This window comes from Columba livia, chromosome 12 (assembly GCF_036013475.1).
Source record: "Columba livia isolate bColLiv1 breed racing homer chromosome 12, bColLiv1.pat.W.v2, whole genome shotgun sequence".
Lineage (NCBI taxonomy): Eukaryota > Metazoa > Chordata > Aves > Columbiformes > Columbidae > Columba > Columba livia.
In genome coordinates, this window is record NC_088613.1 from 8,450,618 (window position 1) to 8,462,227 (window position 11,610).

Below are 11,610 nucleotides of genomic sequence, written 5' to 3' on the forward strand. Positions count from 1 at the left end.
AGCAGCAGCCAGGGACAAAGTTTAAATCTCCAGTTAATAGCATCTATTACTTTCAGGACTCACCACAGACTAAAATATTTCATCTCACCTTGGAAAAAAATACCGCTTCTCAGGGTGAACAGGGGACCTCATCCAGCACTCCCATGGGCTGACACTGTCAACATAGCAACCTTTTATCATGACTATGCTCTAATACACATCCCAATACTTAAAACATTAAAAAATGTACACTTATATTTTTTTATATGTATAAAGGTGTACTTAAAGTTAGTAAGACTTGTTTGTTCTAATGTTTGCACCGTGACTAGAAAGCAACTGCACTGCAAGATGGCAGCAGTAACTCCAGTCTAACCAAGCTTTGTTTGCAAGTAGCACAAGTTTATCACTTCAGCAAAGGATTTTATAGTATAGTGTCCACACAGTGAATAACCTTTAGAGAAATAAAAAGCAGGGGCAATAAACCCTCCCCCCAGGTAGAATGGCTTTCTATTACCCTTTGGCATATTTTTGATTTGGTTTAACATAAAGTTAACAACATTTATTTATTTTTTAGGAAGTGTTACGTGCTTTTCTATGCACGGTATCAGCATTAACAATCATTAAAGTAATATCAGTTCAACATGCCCTCATCAGCCTGGCTTGAAAGATGGTCTGGCTTGGCAGCATGACGAACAGTTGGCTCCCTGTGCTCTCTGTTGTGGTTAGGGGTGTATGCTGCGGGACTGCATTTACATACATTATATGAGTACAGGTGTCCCTACTGCTAAGATGTCCATAAAATATTATTTTAAGAACAGAATGAATCAATGCAACCTAAATATGAGTCTAAGTGTTCTTAAATAATCATGGCATCTTCATTTTGAAGAAAACCAACATTTAAGCATCCAAGGCTTGACTATTATTAAGACTTCTAAGAGAAATACTCTACAGCTGCAATAGACCATATATTTTACTGAAATTAGCATTACACCTAAGAGCTTTAGCACATATTTTCTTCCCAGGCAGTCCTTATTACTGTGTGACTGTTTCATATCACCCCTAAATAACACTGTCACTAGCTAAACGAATAGAGTGTGTTACACTTGCGAATGATTTATACAGAACTAAAACATATATCGGTAAGCATATTTCTACCCTCAGTCTCTAGATGCAGTTTCCTTTGGCATCAAAGTAATTATGTGCCTTTCTGCCCTGAATTTATAACAAGCCAATTTACATATGCACACACTCCCAGGCTCTGGCACACGCAACTTTGCACAAATTTGGAAACCTCCATCTGCGAAAGGTGCACTGTGTGCTTCACCCTGTTCTCCTGAACATCCCCTAAAGCCACTGCTGGGATCACTTGGCATAGCTTGTCCTCAGCACTTCTCTACTTATGGGAGGAGACGGGGGAAAAAACAGACAGGAAAAATAATGTCCAACCTTATTCAACAATCCTATGCCCTGCACTGGAGTGGCTAGAGCTGTAGGGACTTATAGACTCACCTATATGAACAGAAGAACCCTTATCCTTGCTGGTGAGGTCAAGCAGTGAAGACCAGTCAACAAAATGCCTTGGTCTTCCCACTGGTATTTTATATGTTTATGGAATTTCCAAGGACTTCTCTGGAAGTTTTGCAGATGGTAATGAACAAAGCAACAACCACAAAATAAAATATATCACATGAAGAAAATATTACTCTGAAATAAAATGATTCTATCAGTAAAGCAGAGGATAAATCAAACTACAGTGTGTGTTAGCTGTTAGAGTAGTGATGGTAAAAGACAAAGCTCACAACTGAAGAACTAGTAATTCAAGGTCTAATGCCTGCAGCATTACTCCTCTGATTTAGCTGCTCAGTGTTCAAGGTAATATATTCTACTTGCTAATAGAGATATTTTAAAATGCAACTTCAATCCTAGCATTTTAAAAAATTCAAATATATTTTTCTACTTGCTTCACACAGTTCAGACCTTGTTTCAGTTTTAAAGGAATACTGGAGAAGTTTTCAGAAAACAAATAATCTAGAAATAAAGAATGAACCCCAAAGCAACCATGAAGATGCAGAAAGTAAAAATCCACCCAAACCCCTCACATACACCCTCCTAGAGCCTTGCCTGCCATAATACACCTCGACCATAACACAGACCATAACACAGTCCACATCCTGGTAACCTTCACTGCCTCCCATGTGCTGTGCATGAAGCCCTGCATCTCCAAATCACTGATGGAGAAAAGCAGCTTGGGGCCAGCCCATGCCGCCAGTCCCCTGGCTGTCGAGTACATGCTGGTAGTGGTCCCGGGCTGCCTGGCCACTGGGCAAGCAGGACAAATACCTGGAGGCAAGGGATACTGTTTTGGATCTCTCCCTCTGCTATTTGGTCATGATTTTCACAAGATTTTTTGCAACATCACACTTCCAGCTGTGTCAGCTTGTGTTACAGCTAGCCAGAGCTTGAACGCTGGAGGAATCTGTCAGGCAGCGTGGTCACATAAGGGCTCATAACCAGATACAAGGACTTCTCCCTCTTGCCACACCGCAGTCATCCACTCAAGGAGCCTCCAAGGGACAGAAACACAAGGAACTTGATCAGGTGCAAGGAGTCCTGCAGATGAGCCCCAGGCCTGGCTCAGACACAAGCAGAGCACTGCCATGGCTTTCTGTGCTAAGCAAAGCCAAGCCAGGCAAGGAGAGAGCAGCACCTTTGGAGAGAGAAGGTTATGCAAGAAGATTTGCCATCTTGTAAAATTATCCCTTCCTTACCCACATGGTTTTAGGCACTATATCCTCCACTGGGCTATGCTCAAACACATTCACAACAGTCAGGCATACATGATACTGATTGCTGCTGGCAGGGTATATTAGGATTATTATATTCTCACCCTGTTTCTTATATTATTCTCTAAGCATCTGCTATTTGCCAGTGTTGGAGACAGGATACCAGGCTGTCGGTAATTGTCATGTCAAGGAAACAAATGGATCGCTCAAGAAAAAACTGTGAAAAAAAGGCAAAAAGAGAGAGAAAAAAAAAATCAAGGTGGAATCATAGAATCTCAGAGACAAGGATGAGGGGCGCTAAATGAATAAGAAAAATAAGAGGTACCAGGGTGAGCACTGAGGGGATAGGAAATAGAAAGCAACACCACAGCAATCAGAGGAAGAAAGGTTTTACTCCATATTTGAGCTGGAAAGGAAGTACCTCAAGGAGGGGAGCAATGGCAAAAGATGATCAAGCTAAGGAAAAGACCTGGATGCCAGCAGTGCAAGGTGAGGAGCCGCACTGAGAGTTTTTGATGGATCACAGGGGGATATATTACTCCAGTAATTGTAATGATCAGTATGGTTTTCCAGCCTGGACATGAGCCCCAGATCAACATCACAGAGCAATTGCTAAAGCACTCAACTCCTAAAGACTGAAAATAAAGTAATTAAACACCAGCACGGAACCCAAAAACAGACCGAAAGCATGGGGAAATAGAAGAGTGTTCAGACACCAGATCTGTAGTTTGCTATATCTTTGTCATGGGTGATTTAATGAATACCTCAACAGCAACAGAAATCTGTTCAGTCTCTCCCAGAAAACATCAGCCAATGGCCATGGGGAAGCAGAAAGCCAAGGAGACATCTGCAACTGCAGGGAACCTTGTATCTGAATGTGATGGGAACCTCAGTCAGCCCCCTTTGATATCCTGAAATTATTTTTAATACACTTAATAAAGCGGGTTTGGAAAAAAAAAAAAATACCAGCTGTACCATCATTGCAGGCTTGTTTTTTGCCACCAGCTCAGTGACACACCGCATACTGACTGCAAGAAAATCATTACAAGAAATTACTACAGAACACTTAAAAAAATCACTGATAATCAACAAGATATAATTTTAATGAGGAACCATCAGCGAATGGAAATGCTTTTAAGTGTGTCTTCAGAGACGATTTTCTCAGCCCAATGCAACTTGGAACTGCTTAAGTGATAAATATTGCCAAACTCAGATGACTAGAGCCAACTAACTCAGTCCCCTTTCTATGCCCAGCCCTGTCAAAGATCAGACACTGTAACACAGGAAAACAAGTCTGCTTGTCTAGAATCCAAGAATACAATGATGAACTATCTACCCCGGCTACAGAAGGGTGAACTCTGTGTTGGAAATCAGAGACTTAAAAACATACATGGGAGTCAGGGCAGATAAAGGGAACAGGAGATCCCAGGGTCACGCTGGAGCTACACAATCTAATGACACTCTTGGATGTTTGAAGAGAGGCAATTTTGTCCAAGGTTAGAAAGGTGATGCTGTTTCTGCGTACTGTGTAAGTGAGAATATTAGTAGAATGTGGTGTTCTGCTGTCCCTGAATAACCACTTCTGATGTCCACAGCTCAAAAAGATGCTGAAAAACTGGGAGAGAAATGCATAGGATTTGAGGGCCTGAAAACAGATTGTGTGCAAACAGTTTAAATTATATTATCACTTTAGCAAAAAGAAGGCTGAACATAGATTTGTCCACATCATGGGAAATTATTTCCATTACTAGCAGGGTCTTTAATTAGTCAGACAAAGGAAAAAGAATATTCCGTGTATGGAATAAGGAATAAATTCAGATTGAATTTTTCTAAAAAAACATCAGAAATACTTACTCACCAAAACAACTACCCTCAGGACACCTTTGTGTCCCAGTCACCTGCACACATTAAGTAAGTTTGAATACGCTTCTGAAAGGCAAGGAGAAACTGATGAATGAAATGTTCTATAGCCTGTGTTACCAGGAGGTCAAACAACATGTTCCTAACAATTATGTATGTGTCACAGAACCAAGGATTGCTAGATAGTAGATAGTATTTGCTATTTCCACACCACCATGCTCAGGCTTACATGAGGTTTTATATTTACACACAGTTTTAGAAAACAGAGAAGGTGACAATTAACATTTAAAAACAGGTAAGTTAACAAGGCAAGAGACTTCTTTGGTATGTATATATTCACTTAATTCCAGCATTCAACTATGATTTTATTTTCATAACCCAAGTACATAATACTGCATACCATAAAATCTAAAAATGCAGGCATTTCCAAATAGAGCCCATTTTAAAATTAAACCATAACTGTAGGAGTTTCAAGTAGACCTACAATAGTCCCCACTAGAACCATTAAAATTACAGTCTTTCAGATAGCTAAGTCCACAATAACTGTTTGTAAACTACTATATACATTAAACTGTGGATAATTAATATGCTCCTGCAATCTTTTTTTATTTTTTTCTCTTTTCAAGTAATAGCTGTTATAAAATCATACATGTCTGCCCAGAGCTTGCTGAATGTTGCATATGCTGAAAAAGAATAGAGCAAGGCATTCATGGTCAAATGCTGCAAGTCTTGGCAGGAAAACTTACTCCTGAATTCTACATTTTGGCTGAAATAAGCCTGCTGGGTAAATCTCAAATATGAAATGTTTTATGGGACAAATCTCATGCTACCAGTCTTCTGTCTGCAATAGTAGCTCCCTGCATACAACCAAGGTGGTAGGGAAGTGGGCAGGAGATGTGCAAAGCCCAATGACACAAACACCCATCGTCCACAGCAGTTTCCAAACTGACACAGACTTTCCCACTTCAGTTTCACCATAAAGCCTGGAAGAACAAATCTCAGATATTTTATTGCTATTTTAATAGGGAGTGGGGGAAGCATGACTTGTAGTACTGATCAAAGAGACTGTGTTTACAATCAAGTAGCAACTCAAGGTCCCAGTGAGCAAAAGCTTAAGGGATATCTGCTATTGGATGCTTGGAAGCAAAGAGCAGCACATACTTCACAGCCACACTCGATAATACAGGTTGACAAAGGGACTCAAGTTCCATAAGGTAGAGTGAAAACCACAGGCTCAGGTGTTGCATCGCACCCTCTCATTTCCACCAAACCCATCAAAGGAGCCTGGAGCAGCCCAGGCAGAGCTGTGCAGTTTGCTGGATGAGGGCTGAAACCAGTTGCCGTTGCTTGGAGGGGTTCATCTGATCTAGGTCTGCAACCATCCCCCTCAAGCCAGTTGCATAGGTTCCATCTGCATGACTGGGCATTTCTAGCTTGCAATTCATCTCACCTTATTCCTAAAATGAGTAGGGGTAATGGCTCCCCCAGTGCCAAAAAAAAAAACAAAATACTAAATATTGGTCTAAAAGTAACCAGGTTACCAGAACCTCACAGTATCTGTCTCGCTGCTCAGGATACTGAAGTGACTGATGATCAACATGTGTCCTGACTGGAGACCAAACCAGTTGAAGTAGCTTCTGTCCAATCTGGGTTCACAGACTGTGGATTGAGGGTAGAAATATTTTGGGTAACAGTGGGCCTACCTGTATTGTGTCCTGTACTATCTAGCTCACAAATAAAGTGCCGTTCTGGTATGCAACAACTTTCCAGCTCTATCTGTCTTCTTATCTATTGTGCAGAAACCATAAAATTCATACAATATTTATAGCAAGGAAAGAGTATTTCAGTGATGGGAGAGGTGATGTCATTTCTCTAATATTTGTTGACTTATGGCTAGAATATGCAATTCAACAGCTGAGGAACATGTCATTTCTATTCATGCTGCATTACACAAAAGTGCACGCATTACAATCCATGACAACTGAACAAAGGTAGAGAGATCCTTGGACACATGCCACTGAAGCTTTGTAGTAAAATTACACTCCCTTGAACATTTTATGATCTCTGATGATTACAGCATTTGCATTGAGCTGATCGTTCTAATTAATCTGATTCTCAAAAGTTTAATTAGGATTAGTAATAAAAGTTATAGCATTCAAAAGAAAAAGTATTATGACAGCATCTGCTCTGAAACAGGGTGTGTGAGGGGGGAGAAATCAGTAAGAGTTTAAAAATATATATATTAAGAGTGACTAACAGCCAAAGAAATTAACCTTCTGGAACAATAAACAATAGGTAGCAGCTGCCTATTATCTTTGGGCTGCAAAGTCACTTGATACTTTTGCACCTAAAACATTTTCACTTTGATGTGTTGTAAAACCCCCTCTACAATAGAGGTCCCTTTCTATGCATTTTCTAAATGACTAAATCCTAGCACTCCATTTTGACTTTCATTGCTTTTCAGACTGGTGAGAGCCGTATAATGATTCATCACTAAAGTAATCTTTAAGCAGCTTTGTTCTATTTGCTGCTATATATATTTAACAGAAATTTCTCTTTGAATTCACCCCTAAAGTCAAACTCAAGTTTTTATCTAATAAGAGTGGTATCTCCAGTTATCATCCGAATGCAGCAAAGTGAGAAAACCTTCTGCATAATATAAATATCTGCATTCACTAAGAGGAGGCTGATGCCACCACCTACTGTGAATGCATTTTATAAGTGGTACAAAGCCAGATAATTTTCAAATGCAGTAGCAGAGTCTCCTAAAGATACTCCAGGCACCATGAAAAAGGCAACAGTTTTACCTTTGATTCAACAGTTTCTGCACGATAGGCTTTGATCACCTGTAGCTGGTTTACAAGCAGCATCCAAAGCATAAAAATGTAACAGTCACTGCAAGACCGCAGGTACCTTGTGACTGACCTTTGTTTACCTCCCCACAGAAACCAAGGAAATCACTCCCTCAACAGCAAATAGTTCTTGAAGATTCAATTTATTCCCTCTGTACTCATCTGTTAGCCATTCCCTGCACCACCTGAGATGGCCGAGCAGCACACAACTGGCCAGCTGTCCCATGTGGCTCACTCGGCACAGAACCTGATGGATGCAGCCTGGTGTTTGTCTCCAAAAAGGCAAACCCTGCAGAGATCCCAGTGTGGCTGCTGCCAGGACGCTGCTGGGCCCAGATGAACTTCAAGCTTCATCCCATGTCACCACAGAGTACCCACAGGGCACACCAAGGAGCACCCTGTCCTCACCCCACAAGATGGGTAGTTGTGTGACTGTCAGGCAGAGGAAAGTATCACTGCACTGCATGTGACACACAATGCTGACCAGCCTCCATTTAATAAATCACAATTTTTTAAATTACCATTATTAACTCTAGCAAATAGCTCTCAATTTCCACATAATCAGAGTTTAATGCAAAACTTTATTACTGACCAGAAAGGCTGCTTAGAAATAATCGGTAGTTCAAATGTACTGGTTCAATTTCCTGAGCAGATGGGGGTAAAACTGTAAGGCACGTATTGCCCTCCGCTCCTTCAGACCACAACACATGTGAATATGCTTCAATGTTTTGCTGTTTTCACAAATGCACTTTTTGAAAAATACACTTGCTGAAATAGGGGCACAAAGATCACCGAAACAGTTGCTGGCCAACAAGCATCAAATTATTTTTGAAATAATGTTTGTGAGAAGCATTTTACTTTAATTCAGTCAGTTCTCATCACCATTCTGTCTGTGCGCAAACAGCAGTAAATGGGATGACTACTGTATAATTTTTCCAGTGTTTCCTGCAAAGGCAATTGCGTTATTTAATATTCACCACCTTTTGCAAGTGCTCTTCAAGACAGAAGTCATTCAGGTGACCTTACACCAGTATCACACCAGTGAAGACTCCACTGGGTGTTCCTACATTTGTGTTTTCACCTCTCTAAGTGAAGCCAGGAGACTTTTTCCCTTTGTGAGAGAGACAAGGTTGCTACGGAGTACTGCTGCCCAGCTCTACCCAGCGTGTGAATGAGAAGGGATCCCCTCTCCCAGGACAGAAAGGAGCAGCTGCTCCCCAGGCACCACCACAGCCTCCATCCCCAGCAAAGCTCGTGGTTTCTTGATTCACACACAGCAGCAAGTCCACCAGACCCACATCTGCTTCTCTGCCTTCAACACAGAGGTCTTGCAGAGCAGCAGAGGTATTCTGCACAGGATTCCAAAGGAGAATGCATAAGCGTCCTGCTCTTGGGGAAAAAAAAAAAAGGGGGGGGAGAGCAGGATTTTTCTCCACTTTTCCCTATGCAACAGCACTGAGTCAAGCACAGCACAGCAGCCCTAGGGAAGTTGAGGCAATAATAACTGTTCTGACAAACTGCTCAGGTAGCAACACGTTGCGGTCAGGAATGCCTGACTAAAGAAAATAAAAGTGATTAAGAAGATTTGCAGTGCAGATGACAGTCCTGCTCTTTTTTCTGAAGAGTGTAGTTATTTGTGTATATTTGTTGTGCCAGGATGCCACAGAAACATTTCTGAAACTGTTACACAGCAATGGCACTGTTGGCTGTGCTATCTCAATAGATCTGCAATGCCAGAAACGTGCACAAACCTCTCTCCATGTGATTGAGGCATATAATTCAGGCAGCACCTACCTATTCTGCACAGCCAGGTTTCCTGAGCGTGGTCTGTGTTCATGTGCTCTGGAGCCAGCACACAAATATACACATGTAGGTCAGCCAGGAGAACCAAATCAAATAGGAATCCAACGCCCAACACCCTGCTTTTTCAGGAGAAATTATTTGGAAACTTCCCTTCCAGCTTAATCTTTGCAGGCTAAAGCTCCCACTGGAGATCTCAAGACAAATAGCAAACGCAAGCCCCACCAGTGAGAAAGGAACAGCAGGAGCTGCTACTGCTCCCAGATTTTCTTAGGGATTTCCCAACAAGGCACCTTACTAAACAAACCTAAGAAAACTTGATGGCAGGTTTTCCTCTCTCAGGTATTGGTGCAAAAAATCCTCAAGAGAAGGTTGCAGGTGGTAAAGCAGTTAGCAGAGATGTACAGAACTCCTCTCCACAGAGCTGGGAAAGCAAAACACAAAAACTAGATTCACACACTGGCTGCTTTTAAAACAAATTTCCTTCTATACTTCCAAATGCCAAGATCAACCCTCAGTACTTTAAAATTCCCCCTTCCTCAGGGAAGAGCACCTCTTTTCTTCCTTTTAGTGCAATTTCACTCCTCTAACAACCACCACCTCCCTGTCAGCAGCATTCTCTCTCTCCGTGTGGGTGTCCTCTGTTCTACCCGCGTCCACGGGAGCAGAATGAAGGGACCTGTAGAGTGCACTGTGTCCCTGTTTCTGAACCAAAGCATAAACCAGCATACTGCAACCAACCCCTTCAAAGGTCATATGCCAGGAAGAAGCAAAAGCTCCCAGGTGCATTCCACAGAGACCAAGGCAAGTTTGTTCCAATTAACTGTGACAACTTTATTGCCAGGTATCACTTAGGTATCCTTTGCTCTCTTCTCCCTGCTGCACACACAAAAACGACACACACATATTGCTGTCCAGCATTAGGCTGCAAATTAAAGCCCATTCCCACTGAAAGATTTTTTTTTTTTTAAGCCCAGGCTGAGGAGAAGACTGTATCCCCCGCAACAAAGATCATAGCATATTGCACAGGCAGCAACACCTACCTCAGTGAGCTGACAGAACCAGACAGTCCACATAATTCCTCTTGGATGAAGACATTTACCCCAGCTCAGACAGCCGGGGCCCCGCTGCCATGCCCGGTGGTTCGGACACACCAAGAAAGCATCCTCTGTGAGCAGCGCGGCTCCTCTCACACACCGAACTGCAGCAGCGGCAGCCTGGTAAAGCAACAGCAGTTGAATTGCTGCACATGTATCTCTGCAGATTATTTCCTGCTCAAACACTTGGCGTAAAGGCAGATGCTCTTAACCCTCTGGAGGCCTATGTCTCTGTGCCCCCTCAGCAGCGGCAAGCGAACAACTCCAAATAATCTGCGGTGAGGCCAGAGAGGAGTGGCTGGAGACACACAGGGCATCCTCTGAGAAGTAGTCCCAACCTTGAGTTAGTTGCAGTCACTTCGTGCTCAGGGATCCGGGCGTTCCCACAGCAGCTACAGCATCCCTGGCCAGACACCATGCAGCTCCCTCTGCATCACCCACTGCAGGTCCCCAAGCACTGGCAATGCGCTGCTCATAGCTCATGCAGGAGCCCCTGAGAGGGCTCGTTGGGCTGGCCACCGTGCTGGACCTGCAGCTGGAGGCCAGGACCACGCAGGTGAGGAGGGGAGAGACACAGGTGATGTGGTGAGCACCCAGCAGTGTCACCAAAACTCAGGCATGCAGGGCTCCTGCTTCTGGCACAAAGCGCTCCAGCCCCAGGTACTGCCCATCACCTGCAGGCACCCACTCCGTGGGTGAGCACGAGCTGTCAGGACAGCACTCAGCCGGCAAGCTTCAGCACTGCTCCTTCTCACAGGCTGCGAATGTGACTGGAAAGCATGGCTGAAAAACATGCTACAATTAACAGGAGGGAGGGAGATACTATTGCTCTCCTGCTAGTCTTAAAGGCACATTGCTCACATGTGCCTGTTGGAGATGCAAATGCCCACAAGTCCAGTCCCAGCATCTCACCCATCTGCAGGCAACCGAGAAGCCCAGGCAGGAGCCCTGTCCAGGTCAGGGGAAGGAGAGCACCCCAGGAGGCAGAAAGGGAGGGGGCAGATAGTGGGAGAACCCCCACATCAGGGTCAGTAAGCGAGGCCTCCCACATCTCCACCACTGTCCCAGGAGACAAATCAAGTCCCTGACACCCAGACTAAATGCTTACACCCATCACTGGCCCCTCTGCCAGCACCCCAGCCAGATGTGGGGCATCCTGGCCACTGCCACACCACATCCCACACACAGCCACAGCCATCCTCTCCAGCAGGCAAGGAGTGTCTGACACACCTCAGGGGC

General features: G+C 43.5%; 1 protein-coding gene across 14 annotated transcripts in view; it reads right to left on the bottom strand.

Moving 5' to 3' along the window:
• HTR2C (5-hydroxytryptamine receptor 2C) overlaps nt 1-11,202 on the bottom strand; it is a 241,176-nt gene extending 229,974 nt beyond the window's left edge. For 7 of the 14 annotated variants that reach the window (XM_065077686.1, XM_065077680.1, XM_065077684.1 and 4 more), the window contains exons 1-2: nt 10,318-11,178; nt 9,582-9,698 (exon numbers count right to left, since the gene is read on the bottom strand). The gene's annotated coding sequence lies outside the window, so the exon portion shown is untranslated. Of the gene's footprint in view, nt 1-9,268; nt 9,551-9,581; nt 9,699-10,317 lie in introns of those variants that run through there. The other 7 variants (XM_065077688.1, XM_021284989.2, XM_065077687.1 and 4 more) reach the window with 3 other exon arrangements.
• Between the last annotated feature and the right edge of the window lie 408 nt (nt 11,203-11,610).